We start from the raw sequence: 26,415 nt of genomic DNA, 5'->3' as shown, positions 1-26,415 counted from the left end.
TTCAAGACCACTTCCAGTGTATCGGCCTTTTATCCTCTTGCACAACATTTTGTTTGGCAGCGTATTTTCTAGCTATAATAGTCTGCTCTTTATTTCTCATTCTCTGAAGTGATTTAATCCTCCCTGTCCTTATGTTGCCTTTTGTCAAGGATACATACCTTTTCTTGGACTCTGCTTAAGTGCTTGGAAAACTCCTACTCGGTCTTCTTTAGAAACTTTCCAGAGTTAGTAGTGAAGACCATTATTTCCTACAAATACTTGCACAGCACCTTTTGCACACCTATTATGGATCTTATATCTAGCTCACCAATAGTTCTTGGATGAAGACCCAGCAGTGAGTATGTGTCAATTAAAATTTGAGAAACGCAATCAAGAACAAACAGGGAGCTCTTATATTTATTATTATTGTTGTTTAAGTGTTTACTTATTTATTTTGAGAGAGACAGAGAGAGAGACTGTGCATGAGTGGAAGAGGGACAGAGAGAGGGGGAGAGAATCTCAAGCAGGCTCCTTGCTGTCAGTGCAGAGCCCAATGTGGGGCTCGATCTCACAAACCATGAGATCATGATCTGCGCTTAAATCAAGAGGCAGACGCTTAATTGACTGAGCCACCCAGGCTCCCCTATTCTGATATATTTTAATAATAAACTTACCTATTGGTTTTCTGTTTTCCCAAATTTCATCCATTGAGATTCTGATACTGTACTTCCTTATGCCTAGATAATCCAGGACAATAGAAAGTACATTACTGCCTAGGCCCAGAGAAAGAGAAAGTAAATATTAAACAAAATCAGGATCTCAAAGAGATATTTGTTCACCCATATTCACTGCAGCATTATTCACAATAACCAAAAGGTTATTTTGGTTATAGTGAATACTACGTTATACTGTTTGGTTATTGTGAATACTATCTAAGTACCCATCGATGGGTTGATGGATGGGAAAAAAATGTGATACATACCTATGATTGAATATTATTTAATCTTAAGAAGGAAAATCTGACACATCTTACAACATGGATGAACCTTGAGGACATTATGCAAAGTGAAATAAGCCAATCACAAAAGGACAAATACTGTATGATTTCTACTTATACAAAGTACCCAGAGTAGTCAAGGTTATAGAGACAGAAAGTACAATAGTGATTATCAGGGGCAGGGGTAGGGGAGAATAAGGAGTTATTGTTTAATGGGTGTAGAGTTTTAGCTTTACAAGATGAAAAGAGTTGTGGGGATGGATGGTGATGATGGTTGTACAACAATGTGAATTTACTTAATACCACTGAACTATATACACTTGCAAATGAATAAGATGGTAAATTCTATGTTATGTAATATTTTATTTTTATTGTCTTTAATTTTAATTCCACTATAGTTAACATACAGTGTTAAATTACTTTCAGATGTATAATATAGTCATTCAACAATTCCATACTTCACCCAGTGCTCATCACAGCAAGTGCCCTCCTTAATCCTTACCACCTGTTTCACCCATCGCCCAACCACCTCCCCTCTGGTAACCATCAGTTTATTCTCTACAGTTAAGAGTCTGTTTCTAGGTTTCTCTCTCTCCTTCTATTTCTTTTTTCCTTTGTTCACTTGTTTTGTTTCTTAAATTCCATATATATGGTATTGTTTGTCTTTCTCTAACTCGCTTATTTCACATAGCATTATACTCTAGCTCCATCCATGTTGTTGCAAATGGCAAGATTTTATTTCTTTTTATGGCTAAATAATATTCCATTGCATATATATATATATGTATATATATGTATATACATATATACATATGACATCTTTTCTTTTTTTTAAATTTTTTTAAATGTTTTATTTATTTTTGAGACAGAGAGAGACAGAGTGTGAGCAGGGGAAGGGCAGAGAGAGAGAGGGAGGCACAGAATCTGAAGGAGGCTCCAGGTTCTGAGCTGTCAGCACAGAGCCCGATGCGGGGCTCAAACTCACAAGCCACAAGATCATGACCTGAGCCGAAGTCGGATGCTTAACTGACCCAGCCACCCAGGTGCCCCTACATCATCTTTTCTTTAGCTATTCATCTATCAATGGACACATGGTCTGCTCCATAGTTTGACTATTGTAAATAATTCTGCTATAAGCAAAGGGGTGCATGTATCCCTTCATATTAGTGTTTTTGGATTTGGGGGGCAAATACCCAGTAGTGCAATTCCTGGATCTAGGATAGTTTTATTTTTAATTTTTTGAGGAACCTCTTCTATACGATTTTCCACAGTGGCTACACCAGTTTGCATTCCCACCCAGAGGGCACTAGGGTTCCTTTTTCTCCACATCCTTGCCAACACTTTTTTCTTGTGTTTTTGATTTAAGCCATTCTGACAAGTGTAAGGTGATATCTCATTGTGGTTTTGATTTGCATTTCCCTGATGATGAATGATGTTGAACATCTTATAATGTGTTCATTGGCCATCTGGATGTCTTCTTTGGAAAAAATATCTGTTTATGTCTTCTGCTCATTTTTAAATTGGATTGTTTTTTGATGTTGTATTGTATCGGGTCTTTATTTTGGATACTGTTTATCAGATATGTCATTTGCAAATATCTTCTCCCATTCAGCAGGCTGCCTTTTAGATTTGTGATTGTTTCCTTCAGTTTGCAGAAGCTTTTTATTTTGATGAAGTCCCAATAGTTTATTTTTACTTTTGTTTCCCTTGCCTCAGGAGACATATCTAGGAAAATGTTGCTACAGCCAGTTTCAGAGAAATTATGACCTGTGCTCTCTTCAAGGATTTTTATTGTTTTGGGTCTCACGTTTAGGTCTTTAATCCATTCTGAGTTTATTTTGTGTAGGGTGAAAGGAAGTGGTTCAGTTTCATTCTTTTGCAAGTTGCTGGACAGTTTTCCCAACACCATTTGTTGAAGAGACTTTTTCCCATTGTATATTCTTGCCTCCTTTGTCAAAGATTAATTCACCATATAATTGTGGAGTTATTTCTGGACTTTCTATTCTTTTCTACTGATCTATGTGTTTACTTTTATGCCAGTCCCATACTGTTTTGATCACTATAGATTTGTACCGTATCTTGAAATCTGGGATTGTGATACCTCCAGTTTTGTTTTTCTTTTTCAGGATTGCTTTACTAAATTCATTTCTCAGTTCTAGTAGTTTTTTTGGTAGAGTCTTTAGGGTTTTCTCTTTATAGTATTATGTCATCTGCAAATAGTGAGAGTTTTACTTCTCAGCTTTACTTCAATTTGGATGCCTTTTATTTCATTATGTTGTTTAATTGCTGTGGCTAGGACTCCCAATACTATGTTGAAGCAAAATTGTCAAAATGGACATCCTTGTCCTTTTCCTGACCTTAGGGGAAAAGCTCTCAGTTCTTCATCTTTGAGTATGATGTTGGCTGTGGGATTTTCATATATGGCCTTTGTTATGTTGAGCTATGTTTCCTCTAAGCCTCCTTTGTTGAGGGTTTTTATCATGAGTGGGTGTTGTACTTTGTGAAATGCTTTTTCTGCATCTATTGAAATGAGCATATGGTTTTTATCCTTCCTCTTACTGATGTGACATGTTACACTGATTGTTTGGTGAATATTAAGCCAGTCTTGTATCCCAGGAATAAATCCCTTTTGATCATGGTGTATGATTTTTTTAATGTGTTGTTGGATTTGGTTTGTTAATATTTGTTGCGGATTTTGGCATCTATATTTATGAGAGATATTGCTCTCATTCTGTTTCTTTTTAAACATGCGTCCTTATCATTTGGCATTTTCTATATTCCTTACTTTCTCTATATTCTCCCATCCAACTTATTTTCATCCTTTTTCTAATTTTCAATTGCATATAAATTACTGCATGAAAAGAGGAAAAATAATTCATGTTTTTAGAACCTTTTATATCCCTAAGCAGTACACTTTTCCTTACAGTAGATAGTATGATTTGTGTTTTTCAAATTTTTATTTTTTTAATGTTAATTTATTTTTGAGAGAGAGAGACAGAAGACAGAGACAGAACGGGGCAGGGGCAGAGAGAGGGAGACACAGAGTCTGAAGCAGGCTCTAGGCTCGGAGCTGTCAGCATGGAGCTCAACGCTGGGCTTGAACTCATGAACCATGGGATCGTGACCTGAGCGAAAGTCAGATACCTCATCAACTGAGCCACCCAGGCGTGCCTCAGATTTTCATTTTTTTAAGTGATGTTACTCAGAGCATGTTCTGCAGCTGGATAACGGTGTCGGCATTTCACCTGGCTAAACGGGGTGTTCAGAACTAATGAGTGATAGCAATAGTAGAACATTCTCCTCCTGAGATATCGTTCCTTTCTCTCAAGCATCATGAGTTTCATATGCAATGATCAAACATACTGCAACAGCTAGAAGAGATGACATTAAGGACTATGTCACAGTCCCCATGAACTTATAAGTCCATGGAAGAATCTTTGAGTTCTGTAGTGATTGTAAGTGACCATCTGCCTTGCCCCTGAAGTCTTCAGGTGTGCAGACTCACTCACACCACAACAATACATATATATGTCCTACAACTTCAGGCCATATTCTAGTTTCTGTTCCACTCTGATCAGCTTCTTAGCTTGTGACCCTCTTGGCTTTCCTACCATTTAAACTGACTGATTTCTTCTCCAGGTTTTAGATTCAGCCCTCTTTCTCTAATTTAGACTTTCACTTCCTACCTCTACCAAAATCAAATTCTCCTTGAGCCTATAGTGGTTTAACTGCCGGTGGTAACTACTTCATTTATTCTAGACTAGGCTCATCAACTTTTCATTTCAGTTCAAGTCTTTCTGAACAGTTCCCCTAAATATCTTGGCTGTGCGTTCATGAGCATTTCTCAGACTCAGGGAAGAAATCTGATTGCTATGGAACTTTTTCAGTCATGAGAAGCAAGCAGCAGAACTAATAGTTGTTGCTGCTCTTGCCTGTTAATTAAACTAGTTTCTAAAACACTGCATTAATAGTTCATGAAAACAGAGAGTGCTGAAAAATTCAAGGAGCATTTCTCTCACTCTCATTGGATGAGGGCCCTAAAAATAAGCTAAACTCATATATGTGTGTGTCCCAGGAGCGCCATCTACTCAAGGATTACATAGCATTTAAAGGATGGTGAGAAATGTAATTTAAGACCTTTACAGCATGGTTACGTTGGAAAACACTTTGTTAAAGGGCCAGACTTCCAAATGATCCAATATATAATGTTCTGTGCCTTTGGGATCGTAAACTGTAATCTTGACATGTTACTCTACCCAGAGGGAGTTGGGTGCAAAGGCAGGAGGTAACAGCATCGTTCTACCAGATTTCCAGGCAAGCCTGCCAGTGGTTGTTGGAGCGAGTGTGTGTACATATCTTTTAGCTGAAAGATGCTTATAAGACACATTTTAGTACATTTGAGAAAACTGGCATCTATAATTTATCAAAGCAGCCATTTGAAAAATGAATAAAACAGTCACACCACTTTTGAATCACAAGTCTCAGATTTGCTTGCTAAAATACAAGTTATTTATTTTGAAAAGATGTGAGTGGCAGTTCTTGTATGTAGTTGTATAGCTTTAAAAAATGTTTCAATGTTTCTGCTTTAAACTTTTAACTAATTTTTAGTGAGACAGGTAAAGATAAATATGTTAGGTGGAAACACTTTTGGGGAAGTGCCCCTCCCCCTGCCAAAAAACCGCCAAAACATCAAAGTTTAATATATTATCTGCACTAGAGATTATCTCTAGTGGAGAAACGGAAGTAGATACTGTGAATTAATACAGGATATATTTTGTATTGTATTCACTAAAGAAAACTCTTTGAGAGGCAGCTGGTTGGCTCCGTCAACTGGTTAAGAGTTTGGCTCTTGATTTCTGCTCAGGTCACGATCTCATGGTTCATGGAATTGAGCCCTACGTCGGGCTCTGCACTGACAGTACAGAGCCTGCTTGGGATCCTCTCTCTCCCCCTCTCTCTGCCCCTACCCTGCTCTCTCACTCTGTCTTTCTCTCAAAATAAATGAATAAACTTCAAAATAAGGAAACTCTTTGAAAACAAGAAATATAAAACTAATTATAGCAGAGAAAAAGAGATTAGGGAGAGGTAAAAGAAAGGACAATAAAAACAAAATAAGAAAACAGCAGAGATGTTTCAGTAAGATTCAATGGAAATTTAGGTTAAAGAGTGATAATAGGCCAATGGAAGAATTCCCCGGGTAACAACAACAACAACATTTAATTTTTCTAATAGAATTACATTTAATTAGAAGCTGCTTGATCAAAATGCTTAAAGCCGGGTATAGCGTAGTTAAAAGAATACCCGGGAGTAGATGTTGGGAAGCATATCCCTAAATAGCCAGTGACTGAGTACAACTAAGCTTAGGTTTTGGGTTGTTTGTTTTTGTTTCTGTTTCTGTTTTTTATTTCCATGATGAGAGAGCTGGTTCCTTCCAGATCAATGGCTCCATGATACTCCCATTACTTACATACATACGGAGCCTGATGCCTGTGAACTCCACTCGGTAATGGAAGTAGCCACTGGAGAAAGACAAAGACGCATGGAGGCAGAGCTATGTTAGACCCTGAAGCTAGCTTTCTTCTTGCACAGGAAAAAAAAATCCCACTGGGTAGCTCAAAAGACAGAGCAGTTCTATACAGTGTGTCCTAGCGGATTTTTTTTGGAAAGAAGAGATTTTAACTAAGGGTCCAATTCTGTCAAATTTCACTAAAATCTTTACCGATTATTCACTAGATCTTAGCCAAAAGGCCGAGAATCGATTTTACTGATTATTCCGAGAGACCCTTAGAATTTCTGTGGGTTTAGCAGGTTATTGAAGCTTGGTAGTAATCCAGTGTCTTCTACATAAACCTTGGTTTCCAGGTCCTTTGATCTCTTCGAAAAAGATCTCTTATCAGAATGCTGAGCAAATAATCTTTCCTAAAAACCCCTTAACAAAAATTTAATTTCAGACAATTAATATAACTCCTCCCCCAAATATCCTCGTAGAAGATAATTGCAACTTTGAGTTGGGAACAGAGACAAGCAGAACATAAAACTTGAAAAAGTCAGTTGAGAAAGCACAACACTTTGTAACTTCCGAGACTGACAGTATAGGCTTGGCTGTAAAACAAACAAGTAAAATCATGGGGTTTCCCTTTGTTGTTTAAGCAAGTTGCCTCCTTAGTTTATAGAATGCTCTCCATCCTGTGTAGCTAAACCTTATTTCAGTTACAAGGTTTGTGTTTATAAGGATATAAAATAACAGCCTGGGATGGTGCTATTAATTGGTTATTTTATGAAAGAAATTGTTCATATTATTATTAGGGAAACTCAGAGTTAGGGAAAGGCTCCAAATTTGGTCTAGCCCCCTTCTCCCAACCATCCGAACCATTGCCACAGGGCATGGTAGATGTAATTTTCAATATGGAGTCAGACAGTTCAAATTCCAGCTGTGACACTTGCTAGCTGGTGACTTGAGCATATCACTTAGTTCTTCAGGTCATATTTCATTCATCTGAAAGGTGTTAAAATAATACACAGATCAAAATGGGTGAAAGTTTTTTAAAAGGTATCCATCTAAGTGATGCCAGGGTTCAGCAAAATTGGATCCCACTCCCCTCAACAGTTCAAGAAAAGCTGTATTGGTCATTTGCTGGTGTATTCTCAGTTTGGTCATTGCCTATGCTCTGCTTGGGTAACTTGTACCAGTACTAAATGATCTCTGTATGAATGAGAGTTTGTTTTTCTGGGTGGACTCTGATTCAATTGTTTAATCTCCTTTTGAAGGATTATTAGCACAAACTTTTATTTTTATTTGGCTTTACCTTCTGAATTATTCATGGTATATCACATTCCCCTGGTTAGCATAGGTTTATAAAAATTGTAATGAACGAAGTGGTTAGACACTTTTATTTTTTTGTTTGCACATTAGGAAAGGCTCCATAAATCTAATTTTACTGTACTTTAACTGTGCCACATCTTCCTCTAATTTGTATTTACAAGTAATTGCACATGGTGAATAAGTACTTGTACTATTTCAAATTATGCCTGTGAAATCACATTCTCATTCCAGTCTCATTTTTAAAAAAATTATATTTTAATAGCTTCACTGCCTTGAAAAGCCATAACAATTTAATTATTTTGAATATATTGTGCTTTGTGCCTATTTTCTATTCATAATCCATCTGTGTTATTGAAAACCTTGCAATTAATACTTAGAAGTTAATGAATTACTAAATGGAAAAGTCCTCTGATGTTCGCCATTGAAGGACTGAATTATTTTCCACCAGTGAAAAGGTAGAATGCAGGTATTTATAAAGGTGCCCATTTAGTCCCATCTTAGCCTGTGGTTTACTGTATTGTAATCGCTCTTAATTTGGAAACAATTTTGTTCAACTCTCTGCAGCTGTTGAGTGGGAAGATTACATGTTCAGCATTAAGGGTAAAGATGAGGGGTTATAGAGGGGCTATTTTCATTAGTCAGGATAAGTAACGCTAGCTGTTGCAATACACTGAGATCTCTGGATCAAGTACACTGGAATTTGAACTGTCTGACTCCATATTGAAAATTACATCTACCATGCCCTGTGGCTTAGCCCTCACACAAAAAATATTTTAACTGTTCATGCAGGGCCGAATGTATGCCAGTGAAGGGTTGCCTTCATTCTGAGACACAGGGATGTAGGCTCCATCAAACCTGTGATTCAATCATCTCAGCATATAGACTCTTAGATCAACTTGGCAAGGGAAAAAGGAGCTGAAGTTTCACCCAGGGTGTTTTCAAGGGGCAGAACAGAACTGGGAGAAGCTTGTATCACCCCCGCCTGATTCATTGATCAGCACCCAGTTTCGTTTACTCAATCTAATTACACGGCGAGGTGGGGCAGCCCATGGAATATTAGGTAGATGCTTACTATGTCTGTTATGTCCACTAAACAGGTGGGGATGATGAACACCAGGAGATAGAACCGTGTCCATATCTTTGCCCATCAAGTTTATTTTTCTAGGGTACCTGGACTTCTTGCTTTCCTGAGGAATTCCCATGTAGCCCTTTTACTAAGATTTGGAATGTACTTTCTCCTTGAGGCCTATCTGGATACCTTTAGGCAGATGTAATTGCTCCTTCCCCTACATTGTTCTATTTGATTTTACATTATAACTATTCATAAGAAAAGCTCCTGTTTATTGAGTATTTACTCTATGGCCGTTTGTGGTATAGGGAGAGATCTGTTTACCCAAAGAAAGCATTTTCTCCATTCACCTTCTGGCTCTGTGGTCCCTGCATGATAATTCCTGGAACTACAAAATGAAGAGTGTACTCATTCCATCACTCCTGCCTTGTGGAGACCCAGTAGATTTATAACATATTCTTTTTTTGGAGTATATTTAAAGAGGAAACTAAGATCTTACTATTTGATATGCTAAATGAAGTAATTCCTTCTCTCGTGCATTTACTCTTGTATTCATTAAGCAACTGTTAGACACCTATGGTATGGCAAACACTGTGTTAGAAATGGAAGATCAAAAAATGTTTTTCAGAGATTTCATTCTCATAGTGGATCCTGGCATGACACACAATTTCAATACAATAAGAGAAAGGAGTTGTAGAGAAGAGATGGTCAAAGTGCCCAAAAAGTTCATTGGCTTTACAACTCTAAAAGAAAACATACTCGAGTGCCTGGGTGGCTCAGTCGGTTAAGCAGCTGACTTTTGACTTCAGCTCAGGTCATGATCTCAAGATTCATGGGTTTGAGACCCGCGTTGGCCTCTGCACTGACAGTGCGGAGCCTTCTTTGGATTTTCTCTTTCTTCCTCTTTCTCTGCCCCTCCCCCATCTCTCTCGCTCTTGCTCTCTCTCTCTCTCTCTCTCTCTGTCTCTTTCTCTCTCAAATTAAATAAATAAACTAAAAAAAAAAAAAGAAAAAAGAAAACAAAACATACTCATGGAAACCCTTTTATGGGTGGACCCATTTTAGAATGTTATTATTACTTTTTCTAGTTGTTTTGAATATAGCCAATATAGGGGCCTACTTTGTAACAGTTCCTTCACAGAGAACCATGTGAAGGTAGGAATTCCAGCTGTGATTTACCTACATATGGGTGAGGCTGCTCTAGATTCAGCTGGGCCCTGGAAAGGAGCCAGAGGTTTACACATTATAGTCTCCAAAACACTTAAGGTTATAAATCCTGAACTCATAGATCTTGAACTCCTGGAGGATAAGGGTTATCCTCTACCTATTTTCTTTCTTTTATAAAGCTTTTTTTTCTTTCTTTAAATTTTTTTTAAAATTTATGTTTATTTATTTTTGAGAGTGATAGAGACAGAGTTCCAAGGAGGGGGGGAACAGAGAGAAAGGGAGACACAGAATCTGAAGCAGGCTTCAGGCTCTGAGCTGTCAGCACAGAGCCTGATGCGAGGCGGGGCTCAAACTCAAGGACGGGGAGATCATGACCTGAGTGACTGAGCCACCCAGACACCCCTCTTTCTTTTTTAAAAATTCATAATTAATAGTGCCCAGCACCGTGTCTGCCTCAAAGCACTCAGCTACTCAACAGTTTTTTGAATAATCCCATGTATGTTAGTAAATATGAATGCAATAGGAAAAAAAACTATATCCCTTATAGCTCTGACCAAAAACTCTTTCATAGCTTCAAGTCAGTGCTCGGTATGGGTTCTAGAATACAGTAAGGTTGACTTTAGTTTGATTAGCAAGTTACTTACATTTACTTTATCAACATTGCCGAATTGTAAAATGTGCTGCAATCTGTTCTTATCAAGTATCCAAATTTGCTGCATTTGGTTAAGAACTTACATAAAGAAAAAATACTCAAACCTCTTTCACTGAGTTGCTTTTTATTTTTGGGAGAAGCCAGTTGGTTAATTCTCTACTCTAGTGATTTATTTTTGGTACATTTGCTCATTACATTTAGTGCAATATAATTACAAACTAGGGATGGCAGCATGTGAGCTCAATGTAAAGTGCGATTATTTTCCTCATTAATTATATTCAAAGCTCACTATCTCCTTTACACAGGTTTCTTGAAGTTTGATAATTTTTCAGAATAATTCAGAAGCATCAGTGAAGAGAATGTACTTGTTTTTCGTTTTGTTTTGTTTTGTTTTGTTTTTTACAAAAGGCATAATTTGGTTTAATTCACTGTGATTGGTTCCTAAGTGGGTTTTTAAAAAAATTATCTGTGTAGATTTCTATTTTGTCTTGCTTTATGAGAAATATTGATTAGCAGTTTGCGTCTGCAAATTGGGTACATAACCCAATTCTTTTTGAGAAAGAAATGGAAAGTATTTAATCATTGTGTTTGCTTCTTTTATTCATAGTCAATACTGTGCTTTCTTTATTCATTAATATTAATATTTTTATTCATAAATGTTCATAAAAAAGTGAAGCCAACATTGAATACTTTCAATACATTTATTTAAGTTGAAGTATTATTAACATACAGTGTTAACATTAGTTTTATGTATACAATATAATGGCTCAACAATTCTATACAATAGCCACAGCTTGCCATGATAAGTGTATTCTTTTTTTTTTTTAAGGTTTATTTATTTATTTTGAGAGAGAGAAAAACCAAGAGGGGGGGAGGGCCAGAAAGACAGAGAGAGAGAGAATCCCAAGGAGGCTTCTCACTGTCAGGGCAGAGGCTGATGTGAGGCGTGAACCCACGAACCTTGAGATCATGACTTAAACCGAAGTCAGACACTTAACTGACTGAGCCACTCGGGCACCCTGATAAGTATACTCTTAATTCCCTTTATCTATTTCATGTGTCCCTCCACCCAGTTAGTTTTCTGTATTTAAGAGTCTAATTTTTTGTCTCTTTTTTGCTTGTTCATTTGTTTTGTTTTTTAAAATCCTATGAATGAATGACATCATATAGTATTTGTCATTTTCTGTCTGATTTTTTTTAAATTTTTTTTAACGTTTATTTATTTTTGAGACAGAGAGAGACAGAGCGTGAACGGGGGAGGATCAGAGAGAGAGGGAGACACAGAATCTGAAACAGGCTCCAGGCTCTGAGCCGTCAGCACAGAGCCCGACGTGGGGCTCGAACTCACGGACCATGAGATCGTGACCTGAGCCGAAGTCGGATGCTTAACCAACTGAGCCACCCAGGCGCCCCCTGTCTGATTTATTTAGTGAATACATACTATTTTTTAAAAAGCATTATTGGATTAATTTAGAAGCTTTTTATAGACTTTATGGTTGAGGATTCTTTTTTTTAAGTTCTTGTATGATAAAGAACTTTATCATGTGGCATGATAAAATGTGTGTGTGCACAGTATTTTAAGAGTAGAATTTTTTTAGATAATGAGAATAACTCTAAGATTTTCAATTTAAACATGGCTTGATATAAATGATATTAATTGACAATAAAACAAAGTGCTGATAAAATTTACCAATTTTTTGCACAGAAAATAGATTTTGGAGAATAGAGGTTAATGCTTGATACTATCAAAAATCTGTGAATAGAAATATTTCAAAATAGCATTGATTATAAGTAAAAGCATTAAACATTCAATTCCAGCAACTTGATTTACTTAATGTTCCTCATCCAGTTTGGGTTTGCTTGTCCATGTACCTTAATTCAATTCAGTTTTTTTTTTTATTGACTTGGAATATTCTGCTCTCTTATCTCCTCAAATCTATCAAAGACTGAACAAGGCTTAGCTCAAATATCTCCTCCTTAATGAAGGTTGCGTAGTACTTCCCAACCTTTTCCTTGAGTGGTCTGCCTTATACAATTTTTTTTTCCCTTGTATAGTTTCTTTTTATTTATATTTGTGTAACTACTTGTATTCCTTTGTTTGGGCAACCATGAGCTCCTTGAGGATAAACCAGGGTGTCGATATATTTTTATCTCCTAAGCAACTGGTTCTGGCAGAATGGAAAACAAGTCTCTACACGTTCATCCGGAAATGAGAACACACAATCCAGCCAAAGTAAGCTCAAAAAACACAGCACATTAAACATCTACCCTTCTGCCACCCCAAGCTTCCACACTATATTTTAATATAGTATGTGAACGAGTTGTCTCCTTAAGTGATAAACACACCTAGTGATAAAATCATTAAACTGTGCCACCATATTCTGTCATACACAGCGTCTTATGGCTACTACTCTGTGCACACTGGGTATTTCCAGAGACCCGTAAGGCAAACATAGTTTCCATGAGAAATAAAACATCCAGCTCTTGGTGTTTCAAGGCGATAGGAATAGAATGTGTGATCTGAGCAAATGAGATTCTACTTAGCTCCTGCTGCTCCTTTTCTTATTTGGTGATGTTTTTATATATTTTAGTTTTTCTATTTATCTTTATTATTGATATTCTTTTTTTATGCCTGAAGTATTTTTCACCTTATCACCATTCTTCTAAATCTCTTTAAAAGTTTTTCTATAGCAAATCTGTATAGTGTAAAGATATCTGCATCTTTCTGATACAATCCACATGGGAATATATTCTTCAATACAGAAATGTTAGCAATTATTCTAATCTGTCATCTGTCCTGTCTGCAACTCATTATTTTAAGGCACTGTTTATTTAAGTATTTCCTAAAAGTCTTCAGTAAGTACTCTTTACAACCTTCTCTCAGTTATTATTTAGATGATGAAACTGGACTCTTCTTATTCAGTGAAGACACCCTAAAACCCTGAAGACAGTGTATTTAGATTTTATTCTAATCTCGTATTATTTCTGTGGTAGGTTCCCCTCCCTAAGGAAAGAAAACAAACAAACAAACCTCAAGGCAACCTGGCTATGTGACAACATCCCTCAACCTTGTAACATGAGACCACTTAATCTGACTGCATGTTTGTGTGTTACCATATATGGGAGACAAAGAAGTAGAAAATATATTAAAAAACTAGACCATGTGGCTTTCGGGGCTCAGTTCTTCGGGTAGGAACCCAACCGAGCGGTGCTGGCACCAATAAAGTTGTTTCCTGGAAAGAAAAGCCTTGGTGCGGACTCTGTGCAAGACCTCTGCTACATTTCCTTTTTCAACTTGCTTATTAATTATCTCCAGTTAATACTTTGTGTCTTATTTCATGTTACAGAATTTCATACATTCAAGGTTGGACAACTGTTAACCCAGCACTTGAATTCCCATTGTAATACTAAGTGTTCTGAACCTGTATTATATACTTCCAGAAAATACTGGCCAAGAAGTATCTTTATTTTGTATTAAAATAGACTATGTTCTTCAAAAGTTTTCCCACTAACCCTCTAACCGCTAACTCTCTAATCCAAGTCCATATTGAATGGATTTACGCCATCTTCACAAATACACAGTTTATCCTTTCATATCACTAAAGTTTGCCTTCTCTAAGGCAATTCCAATTACTGTCACTGCAACCATGTGGTACCTAATTTCTGCCATTATCTTTTCATTTGGGTATCAAGACTATATCCCAAGGGAGATATGAATAATACTGGATAAAGATACATTTTTATTCAGTGAATCTCAAGTGGAGGAGCATGATTTCATTCCCCACTTCCAGAATAGCAGAGCCTCTATTACTGACCTTCTAAATTATACAGCCACCACCATGACCCCTCCAGTGTTGAAAATCACTGTGTGTAACGAGAGTCAATACTGACAGAATTGTGTTGCCTGTCGACAAAAGTTAAGTACCACTGTTTTATACAAAATACTTCTGCTATTGCTCTTCAAAATCACAAACTCAATTCAGATTATAATTTACTTAAAATGAATAGGCTCTTCAAATTTACTGCATTTAAATCATGATTATTACCACTTCGCCTGATGGAGTTGATTTGATGGTAAAGATGAGGAATCTCAAATGTATTACCTAGAAAAATCAAGTAGAATTCTCTGGGGGAAAAAGAGAGTATAAAAACAAGCTCACTAGTTCTTTTCCCGAAAACTGTCAGAAATGACTAAAGAACAGTAAAGAAAAAAATAGGACATGATGCCAACCACATTCCATATGTTTCAGAGAAGGACTACCAGTAAAGTTGAGATTCAACTGAAGGAAGACATCAGAAAGTGAGTGAGAATAGTGAGAAGTGAGAGGGGCGATTCTGAAAAACTCCAATGTTTATACTTCCGGTTTGGGGCAAAGGTTAGAGTCACAGGTAGCTTTTGTGTGAGATGTGAGCCACCATGATTGAAGCCCTTTACCCTGCCTCAAACCCAACGCACTTAAAACTTGAACTGACTTTATAGGAAAGTCAAATGGCCTCTTATCACTATTCTTCTTTGGCTCCCTCTTGTAGTAGCAGACTCAGTTCCCTCTGGATTTAGAGGAGCATGGTTTTACATTGGAAGTCTGGAAAAGTGATGGTTTATTTTACTCCTCCAATTCAATAGATGTAGGCCCTAGTCCGTTGTTGTAAACTCGCCAAACAAAATAAAGCAAGATATAAATCAAGTGCTTGGAAGATCAAAATTCTCTGATTGTAAATGTCTGGAGACAGTTTTATTCACTTTTTTTCAGGCTGCTGAAGTACAGAATTTATAAAAGCACATATATCAGCCATTATACGAGTTTAAACTCTGATGGGAAAATTGCCCATATGGACAGAAATGGAGAAGGAAGAGCCCATGTTTCTTCTGTAAATAGAAGTATTGGATTATTTGGTGACCAACTCAGAATGTGAAAACAGAAGAAAAAAATCAAAAACTTACAAAAAATCTGAAGTAAAATATAAGACATAAACAGTATCAAAAAATCAAGTGGAAATTCACATTAGAAGATTTTCCCAAGAAAAAGAAAATGGTCTAAAAATTATATTCCCAAGGATTATTTTAAATCACGTCTTTATGTCTTTATAAAAAACAAGAGACGACTACCTATAATTAACAGATTATAAGCCAAGAAGAAGGCAAACTAGAAGACAGAAATTCAAAACATTTAATATCATAATTTATATCATTGGAAAATTTAAAATGGTATCAGAAGCAAATAGGATCAGACTCAAACTGGAGAAAAGAAAATCAGTGGTGTGAAGAAGAGATTTGAGAAAATTATCTAGAAAGCAAAAGAGGGAGCAAAAAAAAAAGTGATCTAAGAGAAGAAGGAAGACATGAAATATAATTAACAGAAATTCAGAATATAGTTGCAAAGGAGCACAAATGATACTGGTTCCTGTATATATATCCTAAAATATATATTGACTTGAATTAATGCTTGATTCTGCACATTCAAAGCACTCATCACCTACTAGGTGAAATGCTAATATAAACAAATACATTGTGAGTTTCAAAGTTACAGAAATGTCCTAATAAGCAACAAGGTAACGTAAACATTCATAAGAAGGAAGGAGCAATTTCCTATATGAGCCTCTACATCTCCTTGTGTTCTTTTTTCTCCGGTCTCCAGGTGTGTCAGTATTCAGTTGAATACTCAAGAGATGCCCCTGAGTAAACCCTGGAAAAGCTCTTCCTCTGTGCAGCTTTCTCCTTTCCAGTCCTCTGCTCTGTGAATTCTGGTCCTTTAGCTTCTCAGAACCACATGCTCTTTAGTTCTCTCAGTAATCTGCCTGGGTTCCCTCGCTGTATTGCTGCCTGGAGATTTTTACAGACAGTAGGTTGGGGCAATCCTGAAGCTTGCTGCATTTAGCTTCCACTTGTCAGGGATCCTTTCTTTCTTTCCTGGTATCCAATGTCTAGAAAGTCTTCCTCAAGGCGCTTTTCCCAGTGTTTGGCTGTTTCAGGGCGGGAGGGTCTGTTCACTCCCTGTTATTGCATCTTGTGTGATGTGAGGGTCCACACTGCATTTTGTTAGCTTTTTTTGTTCCTCCCTCCGCTCAGCTTTTTTTTTTAAAAAATGGGTGTTGGAAGGGGCACCTGGGTGTCTCAGTTGGTTGAGTGTCCTACTTTGGCTCAGGTCATGTTCTCACAGTTTGTGAGTTCGAGCCCCACGTCGGACTCTGTGCTGACAGCTCAGAGCCTGGAGCCTGCTTCAGATTCTGTGTTTCCCTCTCTCTCTGCCCCTTCCCCACTCACGCTCTGTATCTGTCTCTCAAAAATAAACATTAAAAAAACCATTTTTTAAAAAGTGGGTGCTGGAATCTGTTTATCATATTTTAATTGTTCGTGATTTTTCTTTCCTTCTTTTTATTTTAACTCATTGAACTAAGTCTAGTGGTTTAACCAAGAGAAAACTGCCAATGTCTTAGAAACTATTGTTTCCCTCTGCCATTGAAGAAACGTTGGAAGCTTTAGTCCCAGGGTATTTAAGATACACACCCCAGCAACATACCACATATTTTTATTTCATTAGGCTAAGGCATTGGGCTTCGTTTACTCTAATCCTGGAACCTAGAGCAAATGTGTTTTCCAGTTCTGGGCTTCCAAGGTGCTTAATTTGTATGTGTCATTGTTTTAAAATTGTATCTATTTGAATATTCAGCTCAAGTTAGAGTTGAAAGTGTGGCCAAGCAATAACAACAAAAACACTTATTCAAAAGTCTCCAGGTTTTCATGGTTTTCTTTAATATGCCTGTAATACATTACTCATCATTTTACTTTCTCTCATTAATAGTGAACGAATCCTTCCTAACAATGTGGGTTGTTTGAAGGTAGGAACCCTACCTTATTCAGCTCTGTATTATTTTCACTCTACATGTAGACCATTAAGATACTTCGAATCTCTCACTCACCTAATGAACCATAAGTGTGAACATAAATAGTTATTACTCAAGGAAAATATCCATTTGCTAGAAAGACAACATAGTTATTTTTGGACTTTACCACAGAAAATGTCTTAGGAAGAGAAACTTATCATTTTAATGGATATATTGGTTAGGACAGTCTGGGTGGCATGGGATGAGGCAGAATTACAGTTTACTTATAAACTGCAAAAAAAAAAAAAAAAAAAGTGGGTAGAGATCTGTGATAGAGAAAGGAGGAGCAGAAGTCAAACAGGTAAAAGTGATTCAAATTAAAATGGCCGTAGGCCAAGTTTCTACAGGGGAGAAAGGCTGAGAGATATTTAAAAACGGGTTTAGCTAATAACTCAGTTTTAAGCTGACTGTGATTCATGACAATGTAGTTCCTCTTCTGCTCACCGTGACTTTGATAAAATCTTACTAACACATGACTTTATGACAACGTGTTTGTTTAGTTTTCTTTTTTGATGTGGGAGTGATAGTATTTACTTGAAAAGGAAAACAAAAATGAGAATTGCAGAATAGGCAAAGGAGTGAGCAAGGATCAAGAACTCCTCAGAAGCAGGACACTGGAGCGACAGATATCTACAAGATCTCCAGAGAGATCAGTTCCTCAAAAAGTTAAACATGGGGTTATATGATTTACCAATTCTAGTCTTACATAAATTTGTACACAAATGTTCACAGCAGAGTTATTCATTATAGCCAAAAAGTGGAAAAAGTCCAAATGTCCATCAACTAATTAATGAATAATCAGACTGTGGTATATCCATAGAGTGGAATATTATTCAGCAGTAAAGTACACACTATGTGACACATGCTACAACATAAAGAAATTTTGGGAACATTGAGAGCTGAAAGGAGCTAATTAATATATATATATAATCCATTTATATGATATATCCAGTATAGGCAAATCTCTATGTGGAATGTAGATCATGTAGATTAGTGGTTGTCTGGGGCCAGGGGATGGCATAGGGATGGGTAGAACTGGGCAGTGACTACCAATGGATACAGAGTTTTGTTTGGGGATGATGAAAATATTCTAAAATTGATTGTGATAATGATTTTAAAACACTGTAACTGAAAACTCATCAAATTGTACCCTGAAAAAGGTAAAGTGTATATGAATTATATCTCAGTAAAACTTAAAAAACATGATTGACAGATAAAATATAGTATGCCCGATTAAATTTGAATTTGAAATACACAAAGTTTTTAGCATAAATATATCCCAAATATTGCATATTATAAAGTTATTTTGAGGGCACCTGAGTGGCTCAGTCGGCTGAGCACCTGGCTTCGACTCAGGTCATGATCTCACAGTTTGTAAGTTCGAGCCCTGCGTTGGGCTCTGTGCTGACAGCTCAGAGCCTGGAGCCTGCTTCAGATTCTGTGTCTCCCTCTCTCTCTGCCCCTCCCCAACTTGTGCTCAGCCTCTCTCATTCTCTCTCTCTCTCTCTCAAAAATAAATAAACATTAAAAAAAGAATTATAAAGTTATTTTTATTTTTATTTCATACACAGAAATTCTTGTTATAAATTATTCATTGTTTATCTCAAATTCAAGTTTAACGGGGTGTGATATATTTTTATTTGATAAATCTGATAGCCCTACATTACGACAAAGTAGCCTGGGCCTAAATAGCACTTCTTCTGTCTTTCCTTTCAGTAAGCACCTAAAGAACTCTAAGGGAGTTTCACATGAAGATACTAATACAGTGTTTACAGAGCATAATAAATATTACAACTTGTATAGCTTAGTACATGTTAGGCATTATCTTGCTGCTATCGTATTGGTAATATCTGTTCAATATGTATAAGTAAGTTAGCCCTTACCAAAGTATATCATTTTAATAAAAAGACAAGAAATTTTCATATCTTTCCTGATTATATCTTGGGTAGTCTGCTCACGGAGATATTTTCTGTATTTGGAATGAAGGGAATCTAAAATATTTTACTGTGGCAACTTACGACTTAAATCTTCAGAGATCAAACAATTCCAGAGTGAAGCTGGAAATTTACATAGTAGTAAGATTCTTGAAAAACAAATTCAATCACTTTAACATCCAAGTTGATTTTGAATATATCCAAGTAATCCTCAGTTAAAAGTCAAACACTGGGGTTCCTGGGTGGCTCAGTTGGTCAAGCGTTGGACTTTCAAACTTTGGCTGAGGTGTTGATCTCATGGTTCTTGAGTTCCTGCTCCAAGTGGGGCTGGCTCTGTGCTGACAGCTCAGAGCTTGGAGCCTGCTTTGGATTCTGTGTCTCCCTCTCTCTCTCTCTGTCCCTCCCTCAAAAATAAACATTAAACTTTTTTTAATTAAAAAAAAAGTCAAACACGATTTTTTGTTTAAGATTATATGGGTTAAGTTCAAGTCAAAAGCTATAGAAACCTAAAGAAGTCAATAGTTTTGTTACCGTACCTCAAAATTCATTTTAATGATTTATCCAATTCAATCACTAGCTATAGTCTGTAGTGTTAACTAGAGAGTGTTTGCCTATTCTTCATATCAAATCCACACTCATATGATAAATATTTGCCACAAGTGAGGAATGACTTCACAAATATTACATGCAATAGATACATCATGGACAGTTTATATGGATATATGTCTTAATATTTTTAAATTCACAGAAATGGATAAACAGCCCTTACTGAGTTTGTCAATCTCAACCCTATAGAAACTAGTCTGACAAAAATATTTAGTTTTTTATTTGTCAAGCACAGCATGTTCAATTAAACAAACAAACAAACAAACATAACATGACATACAGAGAATAGTATCTGCCTTCACTAAGCTTAATATTTAGCAGGAGAAACAATGTATGGACATAATTACAAACACCTAATTTATCACCATTATAATCATTGTCATTATATGTGAGTGTCCATCTGAATATTTTAGAAAGCTTCTAATCTTTGGTTTGTTTTCATTAGAAGCTTGCTCAGATATTTGAATTTTAATCAGCAGGTACATGTATGTGGTTTTCTGTCTCTTAGCATTTCACAATTCGCAAGCACAAAAGCAGTGTAGAAGGGGAAGCCACACATCTAAAAATAGAAGTGATAACAGACAACTGAGCTCAAGGAAGAAAACAAGATTAAAAGGTATACAGACATATCAATGTGGCTTAGCTCCATATTCTGTGTTCTTCAAACTTTTACCTTTAGGCATAAAATTCATTCTTCAAAGAAATCCTATTTGGAAGTTAAAAAAAGAAACCTATAAATTTATGGCTATAAAAAAGAAAACTATAAATTTACAAACCTATACTTTTATGAGGATAGAAGATGAACTGGGAGCATGGTTTTCTTTATAAGATCTTGAATTTTTTTAATATTCAGTGTCCCCTCATTAACTGAAAGTAACTAGATTTTACTAAAATTTTGGAACCGTATGCCAAGCCTCAAAAAAACAATGTCACTACTGTAAGCTTAGTGGAGAAGTATAATTTCATTGTCTATGTCATATGTAGCATTATTTATATAAAGCATTTGTTTTTTTATAGAAATATTCTAATTCAAGTCCCATGAAAAGAAGATTAAAGTGGTATACAAGTATTTGATAATTCAAAGCTGTCTTGCCTTAAGAAATCACCAAACACTGAATGAGGAAAAGGTAGCAGCCTTGGAATTTTGTGAGTTCATAGTCAAATATTAAACCTTTGTTGCAATTATTAATATTACGATGCCAATAATATTTAGGGAAGGAAGACTAAATAAAGGAAGAGGGCATTCTTTTGTTATTTACTGGTTATTCACCTGTCATTTAACTCAAAAGCTCCAATACAAATGAGAAAACTGAAACTCAGATTGTATGACACTCCTAGTCTCATATCTCATACATCTAGTACATTTTGGACTAAGAATTCAAATCCTAGATATTCTAACATCAAGTGGGGTGCTCATCATAGGATAATGCTGGTCTTACAGAGGAGACAAAATACATGAGCCACATGTTACTGGAATATCTCATTTATTCCAGGATATATGTAAAGGAGAAAAGAGAGCAGATGATTACTGTTAAAATGTATTGAGAGCTTAACTTGTTTAGACAATATAGTAAATATTTTACTTGCATTAATTCAATTTATTTTCACAACCAGTTTGTAATGTTGTTGCTATTTCTCTGAGTATTACATACCGGAAAGTGAAGGTAAGGGGCTGAAGTTACTTCACTAAGGTCACAGAGCAGACAAGCTGTGGAACCAGAAGTCAAGGCCTGGTAGACTCAAGTCAAGTGCTAAGCATAGGTCTTACTACTAGGCTATACTGTACCCCCGGTCTTAAAGAAAAAAGAGACTGAATTTTCAGATTTGTTGATAATTGCAGGAAATTATTTCAATGGATCCAGGCATTATTGAACACCAGACTCTTCAATGAGACCTATTCCAAGCATGCATTACATGGCTGCTTTCTTTTTTGTTCAATTGACTTTATTCATATAATCAAAGATTATTCATCATGCTAAGTGCAAGCAGCATGGGGCACTAGTTTAGGATAAGAGGATTCTAAAGGCTCATGCCTTTCTTTTCTCTCTATCTCTTCTCTTACAGAAAAATAATAATTTATCACAAGGATTCTGCTGAGCAATTTATAACTTTGCCTGCTCTGAGCAGGAAAATATACTCAATGGTAACTTTTAATCAAATGATTTATTTATGTAGTCAGTCAATTAGCTAAGCACATAGTTCCTCTAAAGCAGTGTTGCTCAGGCTTTATTTGAATTATATATCATTGGTCAAGATTTCTCTGCGCTCTACATTCCCATAGTTTACATAATGAGAATAACCATAATTTTCCCAGCTATAAAATGATATTCAAATATTGCATATGGTATTTAAAATTTATATATGTAATTCTACCCTGCTCCACTTCAGAATTTCCACTGTCTTATTTTATTCTTTCCCTATGTCTTTGAGAATTCTTGTTGGAACACTAGAACATTCCTTTTAAGTGACATTGTTACTGTAGCTCTTTCCCCACCTCTCAGGACCAGATTCTCTGTCCTCCCTTAACTCTGCCCTCTATACCTACTCTTGAGGTGATGAATCTTTTTAAAGTCCTCCAGCATTTAAACATTTTGCTCACAGAGAGCTTGTATTTCTATAATTTTATTCTGTCCTCTGATGGATAGCATTGAAAAAAGTTGTCTAGTTCATTAGGGTATGGGATGTGGGTGAGACAGGCAATGAAAACAGAGCTCAAGTAGTTGGACCCCATCCACTTTGCTAGTCTTTCTCCAATAAAATTATCAGTTAGGCTTATTGATTCTAAACATGTATTTTCACATATATTTTCAAGAGACAGCACCCCCCCCCGCCAAAAAAAAGCAAACAAACAAATAAAACTAATTTCCTCTGTCTGCCTTGTGAAAAAAAGAAACTTTTCTAAACTTCAGTTTTGCAAGTAGTATTCTGTACAAATAAACATTCATGACTGTGGTTTTGTGCTTAAGAGGTTCTGTCAGTATTCAGGGAATGTTCATGGATGCTAGGATGACCATCTATAAAGCAAAGTAGGGGTCCTGAATACCATTTCCATGGCCAAGATGCATGAAAAAGGCCCAGAATGGGGTGAAATGGCACATTCCTGTCAGGGGGGAAGGAAAGGGTGACAAGGACGTCAACTTATGGGATGGATATCAGAGGCATTGTGGGAATTTCTGCCATAGGGAAAAGGATGGGTAAGGTGGCTGAGAGAAAAGACCAGCAGAGGTGTGGACAGGTCAGAGATGCATGGGGCAACATCTCATGAAGGGGAATGTGGTCATTCTGATGGATAGAGCAAAGAAACATATGGCTGTCCATTGCTGTGTGAGATACAAGATTTGAAAATTAACTAGAAGTGGCCACAGGAGGTGATCAAAACACACTTCTTCATTCATCATTGTTTTTCTTTCCTCCAAGTTTTATTTAAATTCCAGTTAGTTAATATGAACTGTAATATTATTTCAGGTGTATGATATAGTGATTCATCACTTACATACATCACCCAGTGCTCATCACAAGTGCCCTCCTTAATACCCATTACCTATTCAATGCATCTGCCCATCCGTCTCCCCTCCAACAACCTTCAGTTTGTTCTCTCTAGTTACGAGTCTGTTTCTTGGTTTACCTCTCTCTTTTCTTCCCTCTGTGTTCATTTGTTTTGTTTTCTTAAAGTCCACACGTACTCATATAGTTCTGAGGCTGGTCCAAGTTCTAGTTACTTACTGCTTGAAACAATTTTTTTGTCCTCTCTAAACTTCAAGTTTCTTTTTTAAATTTGTGAAATGAGGATTATAAAACCTATTTCAGGGTTGCCTGAGTGACTCAGTCGGTTGAACGTCTGATGCTTGATTTTAGCTCAGGTCATGATCTCACAGTTTGTGGGACCAATCCCTGCATCAGGCTCTGTACTGACAGCGTGGAGCCTGCTTGGGATTCTCTCTCTTTCCCTCTCTCTCTCTACCCCTCCCTTGCTCATGCTCTTTCCCTTTCAAAATAAATAAATAAACATTTTAAAAAGCCTATTTGTAGGATTAATTAGATAAATTAATTTAAATGGTACATAAACATTCCTTACTAGTCCAAGGGAATTAACAATTCAGTGCTAGCTATTTTTATAATTAAATGAAGATGTTACCTAGAGAACGTGGCCACAGGAAAGGTGTCAGAGGATGAGAAGGGAGGGAAGCCCTTAGGTATCACACCCTGAGCAAACAGAGAATTAACCTAAAGAAAGAACATTATCTTAATATATGCTAGTGGATGCTCATGTGGTAAGAAATGTACTGTTAAACATAATCATATTTTTCAGCACATCCTTTATGTAAAGCACTGCCCTGAAGTTTCAGCCATTAACATGTTTAATCTTAACCAACGAGATGTATTCTATTAACATTCTTATTTCATAGGAGAAGAAACTAATGAAGGAAGAGATTAAGAAGTAGCCCCCAAGGTCACTGAGGTAAGCAGAGGAAAATTTGGAGGGAAGGAAGCCTCATGAGAGAGTCTACATCTTAATCAGCTTGAAATCCTGCCTCTCAGGATAAGCTATGGGGATAAATGTATCAGAGTTATACACGAAAACCATTGAATTAAGGTTGTTTTATATTAGTTAAATGTATGAATTCCTGATGTCAACAACATATCTATATTTCAGTTATCCTACAAAATGCTGGGAGGTGGCAGGGGGAATACAGCCAAATGTAATATTCTACTTCTCATTCAACATTAATATCTCTATAAATCGCATCACTGCCCCTGTAGTTGTGAAGTCTCAAATCTAGAAGCCATCTTTAATTCCTCACTTTGTCTCACCCTCTCCATTCAATAATCCTAATGATTCTTCCCAGCACTACATCCCAAGTCAATATATATTTTTGATCCAGTATGCCCACCTTAGGCCAAGCCACCATCATTTTTCATGCTCACAAATGTAACTCTTCTCAGCTAGTTTCCCTGCCACAATTCATTCTCCTCACAGCAGCCACGATGATCTCTACCCACCCCAGTACCATCTCCTACCACTCTTCCCCTTCCCCTACCCCTCTATATTTTACCACACTGGCTCTTTTATGGTCCTTAAAACATAGCTTATTTCCACTTTTGTGCTTGAACTTTACATCACTAGTGTCTTTCTTGTCATTAAGTTTTCAGGTTAAATGTCACCATCTCTAAAAAGAACTCTCATGACCACTCAATCTGAAGTAGTGTTATAAATGAAAATTTCATTTAAAAATTACCCAGAGAGTTGTAAGAATATACCAATGAAAATGTTTCCATACTAAGGGGTTGTTAATTTTTTTAGATGGGCTACAAGTATTAAAACAGGAAAGGATTTAACTGTAAATCAAGTGGCTGTTGGGTTAGTTGAGAAAAATTTTGCCAACACTCTGCTATGTTTGAGGTTTACTGTACTTCTTGAACTTTAAATCTGTTTAGAAGTCAGAAAATTATTCAGGATCAGTCCTGAGCATGGACACATTGCTTGATTTGGTTTCTGCAGTGAGAGGTACTCATCTTAAGCCTTGAATTTAGAGAGGTGCTTTAGTGCTTTGAAAAGGATAACAAAAATTGCTTTACCTCAAAAATAAATGCTTCTCTTTGCTTAGCTGTCTCCAGAGCCCTCTACAGGAGTTAATTAGACTAAAGAGATAATTAGGGTTTAGGAAGGGAAAATAGAAATTAAATGACTGGCAGATAAGGAGTTTTGTGGAGGTTTTCTCTCTCTTTCTCTCTCTTTCTTTTTTTCTCCCTCCCTCCCTTTATGCCTCCCTTCCTCCCTGCCTGCTTTTCTCTCTTTTCTTTCTTTCTGTCTTTTCTTCCTTCCTTCCTTCCTTCCTTCTTTCCTTCCTTCCTCCCTCCCTTTCTTTCTTTCTTTCTTTCTTTCTTTCTTTCTTTCTTTCTCTTTCTGTCTTTCTTTCTCTCTTTCTTTCCCTCTTTCTTCTTTCTTCCTCCCTCCCTGCCCCCCCAACTCTCTCTCTCTCTCTCTCTTGGTAGCCTCTGGAGATAGAAAGCACAAGAGGGTCTTGGGACTCTGTTCATATGTTTGTTATTAAAGAGTTGAAATTTGCTGAAGAAGGTTATTTAGCAGCTCAGATAGTCTTTTTGCCTTCTAATTTCCTTTGGTTTGGAAGTAATAGGGACAGACATAAGACTGGATTATCCTGTTTTGGGGGAAGGATATAGAAGCATTTCATCCTCTCAGGGAAACATCTCTTCTCATTCACAGCAGTAACAATCTCTCCAATTTACTGAATACTCTCTCTACATCAGAACTGCGCCAAGCTCTTTGCAAAGCCTGTTAGATAT

At 36.6% G+C, this 26,415-nt stretch overlaps 1 long non-coding RNA gene across 1 annotated transcript in view; it reads left to right on the top strand.

Moving 5' to 3' along the window:
* Positions 1 to 24,720, top strand: part of LOC125935479 (uncharacterized) — a 47,500-nt gene extending 22,780 nt beyond the window's left edge. The window contains exon 3 of the long non-coding RNA XR_007461686.1: positions 24,516 to 24,720. This is a non-coding gene — a long non-coding RNA (uncharacterized LOC125935479). The remainder of the gene's footprint in view (positions 1 to 24,515) is intronic.
* Positions 24,721 to 26,415: the final 1,695 nt, after the last annotated feature.

Source organism: Panthera uncia, chromosome D1 (genome assembly GCF_023721935.1).
Source record: "Panthera uncia isolate 11264 chromosome D1, Puncia_PCG_1.0, whole genome shotgun sequence".
Classification (NCBI taxonomy): Eukaryota; Metazoa; Chordata; class Mammalia; order Carnivora; family Felidae; genus Panthera; species Panthera uncia.
The sequence above is the reverse complement of the archived record's forward strand: the minus strand, read 5'-3'. Positions and strand labels throughout refer to the sequence as shown.